The sequence below is a fragment of the Panthera onca genome, chromosome C1 (genome assembly GCF_046562875.1).
Source record: "Panthera onca isolate mPanOnc1 chromosome C1, mPanOnc1 haplotype 2, whole genome shotgun sequence".
Lineage (NCBI taxonomy): Eukaryota > Metazoa > Chordata > Mammalia > Carnivora > Felidae > Panthera > Panthera onca.
This window is the reverse complement of record NC_138346.1, coordinates 187,851,644-187,864,790: the sequence shown is the minus strand read 5'-3', so window position 1 is coordinate 187,864,790 and position 13,147 is coordinate 187,851,644. Positions and strand designations below refer to the sequence as shown.

At 41.8% G+C, this 13,147-nt stretch overlaps 1 long non-coding RNA gene across 1 annotated transcript in view; it reads left to right on the top strand.

Moving 5' to 3' along the window:
* The window catches only part of LOC144617258 (uncharacterized), a 50,177-nt gene extending 37,071 nt beyond the window's left edge, over window positions 1-13,106 (top strand). Inside the window, exons 4-6 of the long non-coding RNA XR_014138110.1 lie at window positions 10,940-11,118; window positions 12,297-12,395; window positions 12,981-13,106. This is a non-coding gene — a long non-coding RNA (uncharacterized LOC144617258). The remainder of the gene's footprint in view (window positions 1-10,939; window positions 11,119-12,296; window positions 12,396-12,980) is intronic.
* Window positions 13,107-13,147: the final 41 nt, after the last annotated feature.

Genomic DNA, 13,147 nt, shown 5'->3' with positions numbered 1-13,147 from the left:
CTCAAGATCATAAAAGCCATATATGAAAGACCCAACACTAATATCATCCTCAATGGGGGAAAACTGAGAGCTTTCCCCCTTAAGGTCAGGAACAAGACAAGGATGTCCACTCTCGCCACTGTTATTCAACATAGTATTGGAAGTCTTAGCCTCAGTAATCAGACAACACAAAGAAATAAAAGGCATCCAAATCAGCCAGGAGGAGGTCAAACTTTCACTCTTCACAGGTGATACGATATTCTATATGAAAAACCCAAAAGATTCCACAAAAAAACTGCTAGAACTGATCCATGAATTCAGCAAAGTTGCAGGATATAAAATCAGTGCACAGATATTGGTTGCATTCCTACACACCAACAATGAAGCAACAGAAAGAGAAATCAAGGAATCAATCCCATTCACAATTGCACCAAAACCATAAAATACCTTGGAATAATTTTAACCAAAGAGGTGAAAAATCTATACACTGAAAACTATAGAGAGCTTATGAAAGAAATTGAAGAAGACACAAAAAAAAATGCAAAAAGATTCCATGCTCTTGGATAGGAAGAACAAATATTGTTAAAATGTTGATACTACCCAAAGCAATCTACATATTCAATGTAATACCTATCAAAACAACACCATCATTCTTCACAGAGCTAGAACAATCCTAAAATTTGTATGGAACCAAAAAAGACCCCAAATAGCCAAAGCAATCTTGAAAAAGAAAACCAAAGCAGGAGGCATCACAATCCCAGACTTCAAGCCGTATTACAAAGCTGTAATCATCAAGACAGTATGGTACTGGCACAAGAACAGACACTCAGATCAGTGGAACAGAATAGAGAACCCAGAAATGGACTCACAAACGTATGGCCAACTAATCTTTGACAAAGCAGGAAAGAATATCCAATGGAATAAACACAGTCTCTTCAGCAAGTGGTGCTGGGAAAACTGGACAGCGACATGCAGAAGAATGAACCTGGGTCACTTTCTTACACCATACACAAAAATACACTCAAAATGGATAAAAGACCTAAATGTAAGGCAGGAAGACATCAAAATCCTCGAGGAGAAAGCAGGCAAAAACCTCTTTGATCTTGACTGCAGCAACTTCTTATTCAACATGTCTCCAGAGGCAAGGGAAACAAAAGCAAAAATGAACTATTGGGACCTCATCAAAATAAAATCTGTGCAGCGAAGGAAACAATTGGCAAAATTAAAAGAAACCAGTGGAATGGGAGAAGATATTTGCAGATGACATATCAGATAAAGGGTTAGTATCCAAAATCTATAAAGAACCTATCAAACTCAACACTCAAAAAACAAATAATCCAGTGAAGAAATGGGCAAAAGACACGAGTAGACACTTCTCCAAAGAAGACATCCAGATGGCTAACAGACACATGAAAAACTGCTCCACATCACTCATCATCAGGGAAATACAAATCAAAACCACAGTGAGATACCACCTCACACCTGTCAGAATGGCTAATATTAACAACTCAGGCAACAACGGATGTTGGTGAGAATGTGGAGAGAGAGGATCTCTTTTGCACTGCTGGTGGGAATGCAACTGGTGCAGCCACTCTGGAAAACAGTATGGAAGTTCCTCAAAAAACTAAAAATAGAACTATCCTATGACCCAGCATTGAACTACTTGGTATTTATCCAAGGGATACAGGTATGCTGTTTCAAAGGGGCACATGCCCCAATGTTTATAGCAGCGCTACCAACAATAGCCAAAGTATGGGAAGAGCCCAAATGTCCATTGGTGGATGAATGGATAAAGAAGATGTGGCATATATACAATGGAGTATTACTTGGCAATCAAAAAGAATGAAGTTTTGTCATTTGCAACTACGTGGATGGAACTAGAGAGTATTATGCTAAGCAAAATTAGTCAGAGAAAGACAAAAATCATATGACTTCACTCATAGACGACTTTAAGACACAGAACAGACAAACATAAGGGAAGGGAAGCAAAAATAATATAAAAACAGGGAGGGGCTCTTTAAGAGCCTCTTAAATACGGACTTATTTTAAGAGTCTCTTAAGTTAAGGGACTCTTAAATATGGAGAACAAACAGAGGGTTACTGGAGGGTTTGTGGGAGGGGGGATGGGCTAAATGGGTAAGGAGCCTTAAAGAATCTACTCCTGAAATCATTGTTGCACTATATGGTAACTAACTTGGATGTAAATTTAAAAAATAAAATAAAATAAAATATAACATGAAAAATAAATAAATAGATAAATAAACATTAAAAAAATTTTTAAGAAAAAGAGAGAAAATCATTGAAATTATGAATCATAGATTCTGAAGTGGGTAAGGACAAAAATAAAGATAACATAGGAATCAGAATTAATGAAAAGAAAGAGCCAGTGGTTGTAGGCCCCAGTGAAGGGGAGCAATTGAGTGATTACACTGTAAGTTGAGGAAGTAGTGGTCAGAAAATGGAATGTCTGGGGCTCTTGGGTGGCTCAGTTGGTTGAGTGTCCAACTTTGACTTTGGCTCAGGTCATGATCTCTCAGTTCATGAGTTTGAGCTCCACATCTGGCATGCTGCTGTCAGCCTGTCAGCAGAAAGCCCACTTCAGATCCTCTGTCCACCTCTCTCTGCCCTCCCCCTTCTTATGCACTCCCCAAAATAAATAAATATTTTTTTAAAAAAAGAAAGAAAATGGAGGTGGGATAATTCTTTGGCAATAGAAAAGACCAGGTATGGCTATGGCTAAAGTAGAATGTATCAATAAAATTCCTTTATTGATAAATGAATGAAAGAAAGGAGGTCAGACCACTGAATGGGGTCATCTATATGGGCACTGAAGTCACTCAAGATGATGGACTCAAGACTAAGACTTTGAGACAAGTGCAAAATTTTCATAGAAAAAAAATTATCCACGAGTCTGAAGGTAACAATGCCAAGGAAATGGTAAGCAGCAAAAACTTCTAAGGAGCGAGTGATTTTTCTAATAGGAAGAGAAGAATAATGGCTTGAAAGGAGACAGAAGGAACAAGGAAATACACCACATTCCCCCTGAAGAATTGCAGAGTTTGAGAGAAGGAGACATATGCAAGGGAAGCAGTGTCCTGTAGGAAAATCCAGGTTACAGTTAAAGCCAGGGGATTCAAGGGACAGGAAATAAAGAAACAGTCTGAGGAAACAGAAGGTTTTCCAGTCATGTTGCTGGACTTCTGAAGAATACAGCTGATAGTTTTGTGAAGTATGCAAGAGCATGGATGTTAGACCAAAGGAGAAAACTGAGCATATTATGGTGTTAGGAGTACAGAAGAGAATTGGGGCACCTGGAGAGTTCAGTCCATTAAGTCTCTGAATTTAGCTCAGGTCATGATCTCATGGTTTGTGAGTTTGAGCCCCACATTGTGCTCTGTGCTGACAACTCAGAGCCTGGAGCTTGCTTTGGATTCTGTTTCCCTCTCTGCCCCTCCCCAGCTCTCTCTCTCTCTCTCTCTCTCAAAAATAAATAAACATTAAAAAAAATTTTAAAGAATACAGAAGAGAATAGAGGACCAAAGGAGCTTATGATTTGGGTGATGATCAAAGAAACCAAGAATGATAAGCAGACAGAATTGCTACATCAGACAAGAGGAAGAGAAGGGGAAGGGTATAGTAGCCTCCTAAATCATCTGACATGCAGCTGGACGTCTCAGGTAGTAAGCAAGAAAGTCCAAATCTAATTATTAGGCACTCAAGAGTTATTGGCTTCAGTCCTATGTTCCTGGCTCCAGGCAAGGGTCAGGCAACAAACCAAGGGACCCCAGGGACCAAGAGGAAAGCTGTGCTGTAAAGTTCTGTTCTGAAACAACCCTACAAGATCCTGTCCAGAAACATGGGAGATGGTCATGCTGACTGACAGTGCTCTGTGCTATTTTGTGCCCCCGCCTGCATGCCCCCCTATGTCTCAAGTTTTGGTTCAAGTTTCAGTCACACCTGCTTTGTCACCTACTGCCTGTCCATATAGCTCCCTGCCTGGCCTACAGTATCTTTATTGGTAAAATGGACATACTATCTCTGATCACCTATTATTCACGGAGAGATATAAATGATGTGAAAGGGCTTTGGAAAATGTAGTAAGTTAAATAGCTGGAGGCACTGTGACTTCTCACTTTGCCCACTTCTGATTCAGATCCGTTCTCTTGGTCCCCAGTCCCTCGCTGTGTCATAGCCCTTTGATCCATCTTGGCGTAGTGAGGGACAAAGCTACATGTTATCCCAAGGAACACAGACTAATACTACAGCCCCATTTCTTCTCTCTGCTATTTCCTGTGATCAATTCTCCAACCTAGCAACTGGGGCCATTTCCCTGGCTGGTAAGCATGCTGACTTACCCAAAGGGAGGGGGACGCACATGTCATAATGGGCATTGAGCCATGGGATGATGTTATGGCTGGTTTGTGAGATAAATGCTGGGGTAGGTCTGAGCTTGTGCCCAGTTGCTCATTTTGCCAAGACGAGTAGCTAGAGAAACGCCATTTGGAAAAATGACAAGAAAGCTGCCCCCGATTTCTTCATCTCAGCCCCAGCCTACAACTTCCCGCTCTGTCCCCTCATACTCTCGTTTCCCAACGCATCTTCCTCCCCTGCCTCCGAAAACTTCTGGCTGTCAGACTGTTCCCCAGTGCCGTCCACTTCCCTCAGTTTACAGCCCTACCTCTTTCCCACCTCTGACTAGAGTCATCCCTTCTTGCTACCCTACCTTACCAGTTTCCCTGCCCAGCTCTTCCTCTGTTCCTTCCAGACCACCCCCTCGCCGCTCTGTTCATCTCGCACCTCTTTCCTGTTACTGTTTTGTCTTGGCTCCTACTCCCCCTCCTAGCCCTTCTTTCTAGATCCTTGGAGTCGGGTTCTCCCCAGCACTCCAACCAGCCCCAACCAGACCTCCATGATTCACAAATCTCATCCTGGAGGAATGGTTTCCCAGCAAGTGGGACAGTTCTGGTACAGTCCATAGGTGCTAGGACTGTGGATCCCCAGGAGCCTGACCTGATGAACATTGGGAATTTGAGAGAATGGCCAGCCAACATCCATTTTGGAGGGTAAGCTCAGTTATTTACAGGACCCCTTTTCCATGATGGTGTTTTTCAGCCATAACCTGAACATCTTACTACTGTCTGTATTTTGCCTTCATCCTTGTCAATCCTTTTCAGATGCCAGAGACACGTTTAATAGGATCCTTTTTCTAGAGAATCTGTTACTTTCCTCTCTTATCTGATAAGCCAGCCTGAGTGAGCTTTTACATTTGTAACTTGCTTCTCCATAGAACTTGGTCTGTGACCACAGAGCAAATAGCAAGACCAGAGACAGAAAGTAGAGAAGAGTGAGTGGAAAACATCTAATCTGATCTCTAGGAGGTAAATCCTATTGATCTGCCCTAGATTAAAGTGAATGCAAGAATGGGTGACCCCCTAAGAACTCACACACAGAACACAAGGCCCCTATTATAGTTATATGGGGGATTAAGGTTTTTGGTCTGGTTCCTCCAAGACTCTATTTCTCCACATACTCGGACTGTAGAAACTTGCCAGGGACTTTGTGCCTTTGAGAAATGCCTCCTGCAAGAAGATGATGGGTGTGTCAGGGGGTGGGGCTCCATTGTGTTCTCATCCAAACTCTGAAGGCTGAACCTCTATACCCCAGAATATGGCAGGTAGCAGAGCCTAGAAGGCAAGGACACGTCCAGATCCTACCCAGATGAGAGCATCAGATGAACAGATGATACATTTTCTTAAAAGTGCTCTTCTCAAACTAATCATAGATTCAGTGCATTCACAACCAAAATCCTAACAAACATTTTTAGGGAACTTGACAAGCTGATTATAATTTGGATGGATTATAATTTGGATGGCAAAAGGGCCAAGAATAGCCAAGACTCTCTTAAGAACTGGTAGGAACAATTTTCCTACCAGATATCAGGACTTATCACAAAAAGAGTAATTAAGATAGTATAGCAGTAGTACAAGCATAAACCAATAGACAAGTGGCATAGAAAAGAATCCAGAAACGGGTTTACACATATGTGGACACTTGACTTAAGATAAAAGTATCATAGCAGAACAAGGGGGCTAGGACTATCTTTTCAATAAATTGGTTCTTGGTCTATTGGATAGTCAAACGGAAAAAACTAAGCTAGATTCCTATCACATACTACGACAAAAATCAATTTCAGGTAAAAGATGCATCTAAATATTAAAGAGTAAAAATAAGTCATGTAGAATTGTTCTGTCATACATGGCCGTTGAGCATGTGAGATGTGCTAATGAGTATGAAAGGTGCACTGGATTTTAAACACTTAGTATGAAAGAACAATAAAATATCTCAATAGTTTCTAAATTAAAATGTTGAAATGAGAATTTGGATATACTGGGCTAAATAAAACATCTTTCAAATTAATTGAATTCTTTTTGCTCTTTTATTAAAAATTTTTTCTTTAATGTTTATTTATTTTTGAGAGAGACAGAGACAGAATGTGAGTGGGTTGGGGCAGAGAGAAAGGGAGACACAGAATCCGAAGCAGGCTCCAGGCTCCGCGCTGTCAGCACAGAGCCTGACGCAGGGCTCAAACTCACGAGCTGTGACATCATGACCTGAGTAGAAGTCAGATGCTCAACCAACTGAGCCACCCAGGCACCCCTTTGATCTTTTATTTTTAAAAAAATTTCTTAATGTTTCTTTATTCTTGAGAGACAGTGTGAGCAGGGAAGGGACAGAGAGAGAGGGAGACACAGAATCCAAAGCAGGCTCCAGGCTCCAGGTTCCAAGCTGTCAGCACAGAGCCTGATGCAGGGCTCAAACCCACAAACCACGAGATCGTGACCTGAGCCAAAGTCGGACGCTTAACCCACTGAGCTACCCAGGTGCCCTTCTTTTTGCTCTTTTAATTAGATACTAGAAAATTTTAAATTACTTGTGTGGCTTGCCTCAGAGTTTTATTGGACAGTCCTGATTTGAAGGTTATATAAGAAAATATCTTCACAACATCAGGTAGAAAAAAATGTCTCCAATGGCACTTAGAAAGCACTAATCATAAAGGGAAAAACTGATATATTTGACCATATTTAAATTTTAAGAAGATACTACAAAGTGTCTTTCAAGTTATCAAAACAACATTATTAAGAGACTAAAAAGGCAAACGGTACAGCGGGAAAAGAATTTGTAGAACATACAACTCCCAAAAGGTTTATATCATTAATACATGATGACCTCCAACAAACTGATAAAGAGAAGACAAACAATCCAAAAGAAAAATAGAATACGATTTGTAACAGGAACTTCATAAAGAGGATGTCCAAATGACCAATAAGCATACCAAAAAAGTTGGCCAATCTCCTTAGTCAGTAGAAAGATGCAAATTAAAACCATAATGGGATGGACTCCCAAGTATATGGCCAACAAAATGTTGGCACATGTGCACCAAGACACATCTATAACAAATGTGCACACAAGGGGCACCTGGGTGGCTCAGTTGATTGAGCTTCCGACTTCGGCTCAGGTCATGATCTCGCGGTCTGTGAGTTTGAGCTCCACGTCAGGCTCTGTGCTGACAGCTCAGAGCCTAGAGCCTGCTTCAGATTCTGTGTCTCCTTCTCTCTCTGACCCTCCCCCATTCATGCTCTGTCTCAAAAATAAATAAACATTAAAAAAATTTTTTTAATAAATTAAAAAATGTGCACACAGCATTATTTGTAAGAGTCCATATTGAAACAGCCCAATGTCCATCAGGAGTAGAATGAGTAAATAAATTGTGGTATAGTCACAAAACCGAACAGTACACAGCAATGAAATCACAGCTACACACAACAGCATAGATGAATTTCACAAACATAATGTTGAGCAAAAGAAGTCAAACACAAAGGTATGTGTACCATATGATTCCATTTATATAATGTGAAAAACAGGGCAAGTAATCTTTGGTGTTCCACATCAGGATAGTGGTTACCTTTGAGGAGAACAGGGAAGACAGTGTTCAGGGGGGTGGGTGGTGGTGTGAGAGAGGCCTCTGGGATGGTGTTAGTGTTCTAGTGTCAGCTTCTGAGATGGTTACACGGATGTACTTTGTGCTGAATCAGTACGAGCTGCCCCTTTTGGAGGAAAGCACTTTGCTGTGTACGTGCAATGTTTCACCATAAAAAGGTTTTGTTTTGATTTTGAAACATGAGTGCTTATCGAGAATCCCTAACTTATAACTGAGTTCTGATGTCGTGGTGTCAGGCAGGAGGTGCAAGGGGCTTCCACAAAGGACCCAGAGGCTCTCTCCTTTTGTCTTCCCTCCCCATCTGCCAAATGTAGAGAGGGCATCATATGGTCTTTCTCTTTTATTTGTTAATATGGTGAATTGATATTTCCAAATACTACACCAACCTTACGTCTCTTCGACAAACCCCACTTGGCTATGGTATATTATTCTTTTCATATATTGCTGGATACAATTTTCTAATACTTAGTTAAGGATTTTTACATCTATGCTCATGAGGGTTATTTACCTTTAGTCTTGCTTTTTGTAATAATTTGCCTGGTTTCAGTGTTGATGTAATGCTGACCTCACAATGAGTTAGGAAATGGGACGCCCGGCTGGCATGCAGTTCTTGATCACAGGGTCGTGAGTTCGAGCCCCACGTTGGGGGGCGGGGTGGCGCTTATTTAACATTTTTCAGTTAAAAAAATTAAAATAGCACATAAAAAAATGAGTTGGGAAATGCTTCTTCCACTTCTGTTTTCTGAATGAGTTTGTGTGGGAATGGTATTTTCTGCATATGTTTGACAGGCTGACCAGAGAAGCCATCTGGACCATGTGGGGAATTTTTCAATTACAAACTGAATTTTTAAAAATAGATATAAAGCAATGCAGATTTTCCATTTCTTCTCTTTTCCTTTTTTTTTTCTATCTTTGTCAGTTCTAGAAACCTATGCCTTCACAGAAGTTATCCATTTCATCTAAGTTTTCAAATTTCTGTTTGTTGCTTTTTCTCCTGGCTCTGGGTCACATTTTCCTACTTCTTAACTGTCTGCTTTTCTAATACTTTTCTATTGGTGCTGCTTCCTGGGAATGATACATTGTTGAGTGCTGGATTTTGTTGTCTTTTTTTTTTTAAGTTTTATTTACTTATTTTGAGAGAGAGAGAGCATGAGCAAGGGAGGGTAAGAAAGAGGGAGAGAGAGAATCCCAAGCAGGCTCCATGCTATCAGTGTGGAGCCCCACGCGGAGCTTGAACTCCCGAACCTTGAGATCATGACCTGAGCCAAAATCAAGAGTCAGATGCTTAACCGACTGAGCCACCCAGACACCGCTGTTGTTTTCTTTAAAAGGTATTGGAAATCTTTCTTGCAGGCCACTTGGCCATTTGTGGATCCATTTGATACTTTCAGAGCTTGTTTGTGAACTTTGTTGGGGAAAGGCTAGACCAACGTTTTCTCTAAAGCTAGCTTAGTCCTATTACTAAAATGCAAACTTCCGGGGGCCTCTACCCAACACCTTCAACTAGGACTCTCTACCCTGTGTGGCCAGAACTCACTCTTCTCTCCATCCCATATGAGCTCTGGGTGGTGTTGGGCTCACAGCTCCCCAGTCACTTCACTGAGTTTCGCCCTTCTTAGTATCAGGCAAGACTCAAGGGGTTTCCATGCACATCTTTGGCTCTCCTTCCCTCTCTCCCCCACCCCTCCCTTCAATTTCCTGCTCCACAAATTGTCAGCTGCCTTGCACTCCTGAACCTCAGTCTGTGTCTCCCCAACCAGCCAGTATCACCTGCTCAGCTTGGGATTCCCTTCCCTGCATATTTCAGAAAGTGTCTCCAGAGAGAAATGTGGAGCGACTGTAGGGTTCATCTCACTTGTCCCCCTTCTCTCGAGGAATCACAGTCTAGCACCACTCGGTGCCCAGGGTCTGCATTTGCCTAGTTGTTTGCAGCAGGAGAGAAAGCCCAGAAGGAAAAGTCTTGTTTTCTTATTTTACCCTCTGTTTTGCCTCTCCAATCTCCTACATTCACTCTGTACCATGTAGACTCCATCTTGTACCATATAGAGTTGGTCTGTTTGTAGTTTTAAGTAATAGGATTATACTTTAAACCTTAGCCTTTTTTTTTAAATATGAAATTTATTGTCAAATTGGTTTCCATACAACACCCAGTGCTCATTCCAACAGGTACCCTCTTCAATACCCATCACCCGCCCTCCCCTCCCTCCCATCCGCCATCAACCCTCAGTTTGTTCTCAGTTTTTAAGAGTCTCTTATGTTTTGGCTCCCTCCCTCTCTAACCTTTTTTTTGTTTCTTCCCCTCCCCCATGGTCTTCTGTTAAGTTTTTCAGGATCCACATAAGAGTGAAAACATAACGGTATCTGTCTTTCTCTGTATGACTTATTTCACTTAGCATAACACTCTCCAGTTCCATCCACGTTGCTACAAAAGGCCATATTTCATTCTTTCTCATTGCCACATAGTATTCCATTGTGTATATAAACCACAATTTCTTTATCCATTCATCAGTTGATGGACATTTAGGCTCTTTCCATAATTTGGCTGTTGTTGAAAGTGCTGCTATAAACATTGGGGTACAAGTGCCCCTATGCATCAGCACTCTTGTATCCCTTGGGTAAATTCCTAGCAGTGCTATTGCTGGGTCATAGGGTAGATCTGTTTTTAATTTTTTGAGGAACCTCCACACTTAAACCTTAGCCTTTGATAGTTTTTCCAATGAGCCCTGTTTTAAGGTTTTCCCTTACTGCTGCAGTGATCTAATTTGTGGTTCTAACTGCTGCATAGCAGCTCACCAGCATACAACGTATAGCTCTTTATTTATTAAGACATTTTGTATGATAGGGATACCTATTTTTACTTTTTTTTCTTCATAAAAGTTTCATGCATTCTTTGTTAGGTTAACTCCTAGATAATTCAGTTTGTTGCTAATGTGAATGGCATTTTCTATTATATTTTTCTAGTTGGTTTCCATGACCTAGGTCTCTGCATCTGCTTCCAATTGAGATGGTAACACAGAGATTTCAAGAGAAATCTGCAACCTCAGACACTAGATGAGAAACTAGAGGGCCAGACCTCTTCAGCTTTTTCAATACATAGTCGGGGAGTTTAGAAACACACTGATGGCTTGGAGTGGCCCAAGGTAAGCAGAAGATAGCCCCAGAGAGTCACTGGGCTAGCCTGTAGTGGGCTGGGTTGTGATGTGCTCAGAATCCATATCAGGGCACCTGGGAAACATAATAATGTGAGACTGGAGTGGAGAGGAGATAAAGTTACAGTGACTCCCACCTCTCCTCCTTCTGAGCCTCTCCCTAGCCCTAGCCTTGTATGGAGGAACGGATGCTGGACCACTGGGCCAAGCTGAAGAAAGGTCAGTTTAGCAGGGGACAAATACTTCTAGAATGATGGTTCATCTCTACTTAGGCTTAGGAAGGTAGTGAAAACTTTTTTTTAAAAGTTATTTGTTTATTTTGAGAGACACAGAGATAGTGTGAGTGGAGGAGGGGCAGAGAGAGAGGGAGACGGAGACCCCCAAGCAGGCTCCCTGCTGTAGCACAGAGCCCAATGTGGGGCTCAAACCCATGAAATTGTGAGATCGCGACCAGAGCCAAAACCAAAAGCCAGATGCTTAATCAACTGAGCCACCCAGGCACCCTGGTAGTGAAATCTTTAGAAGGCTGTTTGAGCCTTTGCTAGAAAAAGGGATCCAGGGGCACCTGGGTGGCTCAGTTGGTTAAGTGTCCAACTTCAGCTCAGGTCATGATCTCACGGTTCATGCCCCCCATTGGGCTCTGTGCTAGCAGCTCAGACCCCGGAGACTGCTTCGGATTCTGCGTCTTCCTCTCTCTCTGCTCCTCCCCCACTGGTTCCCTCTCTCTCTCTCAAAAATAAGTAAAACATTAAAAGAAAAAGAAAAAGGGACCCAGGTGTGGCTCACAATGATGAGTAACAAAGGCTTCTTTGGCTCAGCCGTGGTGTGATAAAGTGTGTTTGCGTTTCTTTATCATGTAAGGGTTTATGTAATGATGCAAGCAGAAGATCACAGTACTAACTGATCAGACATCCAGTCAGTTAGCAAACATTTACCAAACACCTATATCTGTCCACACTATGCCAGGTACTGGCAGTGCAGAGATGGCCCTGATATATTTCTTATTCTCGAGTAACTTACCTATAAACAAAGAAGCTTAGTAAAGTATTCCAGGAACTACAGATTGGGAGTAGAACATGGCACAGAAAAAAATTGGACTAGGGGCTATAGAGTCCAGAAAGGTTTCTGAAAGATTACATGTGAGCTCATTATAAACACGTGTTCTCCAGACAGACAAGGGGGAAAGAACCTTCCAGGACAAGGGCAAGGAGCAGCAGGAGCTAAAACAAGAAGCCACTAAGTAGCTGGCTGGGCTCAGGAAACTTCAGGTGTGTCATATAACTGATGTGTTCAACACTGGGTCCCAGACCTAAACACATCCTGGACCACACTGTGTCCTGAATGAATGGATGGATGGATGGATGGATGGATGGATAGATCAATGCATGAAGCACTTAGCTGAAAAGTGCATGGGCTGGCAAACTGTATTATAGGAGGTATCTAGAGTTGTCATATTCATAGAAAAAGAAAGTAAAATGGTAGTTGCCAGAGGCTAGGGGGAGGGGGACATGGGGAGTTGTTTAATGGCTGTGAAATAATTCTGGAAATTGGTTTCACATAATGTGAACCGCTAAACACTAAACTATATCCTTGAAAATGCTTCTGGTGGTAAATTTTATGTTATGTGTATTTTATCACAATTAAATTTTTAAACGAAATAAACTATAAAGTCCCCCAAATTATTTATATTAGGAAATAATTCTTGTCTGTATCACATGGGTGATAAGGGCCAGAATAACTTGTCAGACTTGAACTTCCTCTGTTTTGTGAGATAGACCTTTATCCGTTTTGTGAGTCTAGGCATCTGCTTTAAAAGGAGAGAGGTTTCTGACTCCTCTCAAAATCTTTTTTAGGAAATGACTGTCCAAGGTGAGGATCAATCAAGCCCATTACCTCCGGGGTCTGCCGCTGGACGGCATCCTTTCCTGACCGTATGCAGGGGCGGTCCTAGTAACCAGGGTCTTGAGAAGCTGGGGAAGGTGAGTCGAGCTTAGTGGTTCTTCGGAAGGAAGTGGGGCAA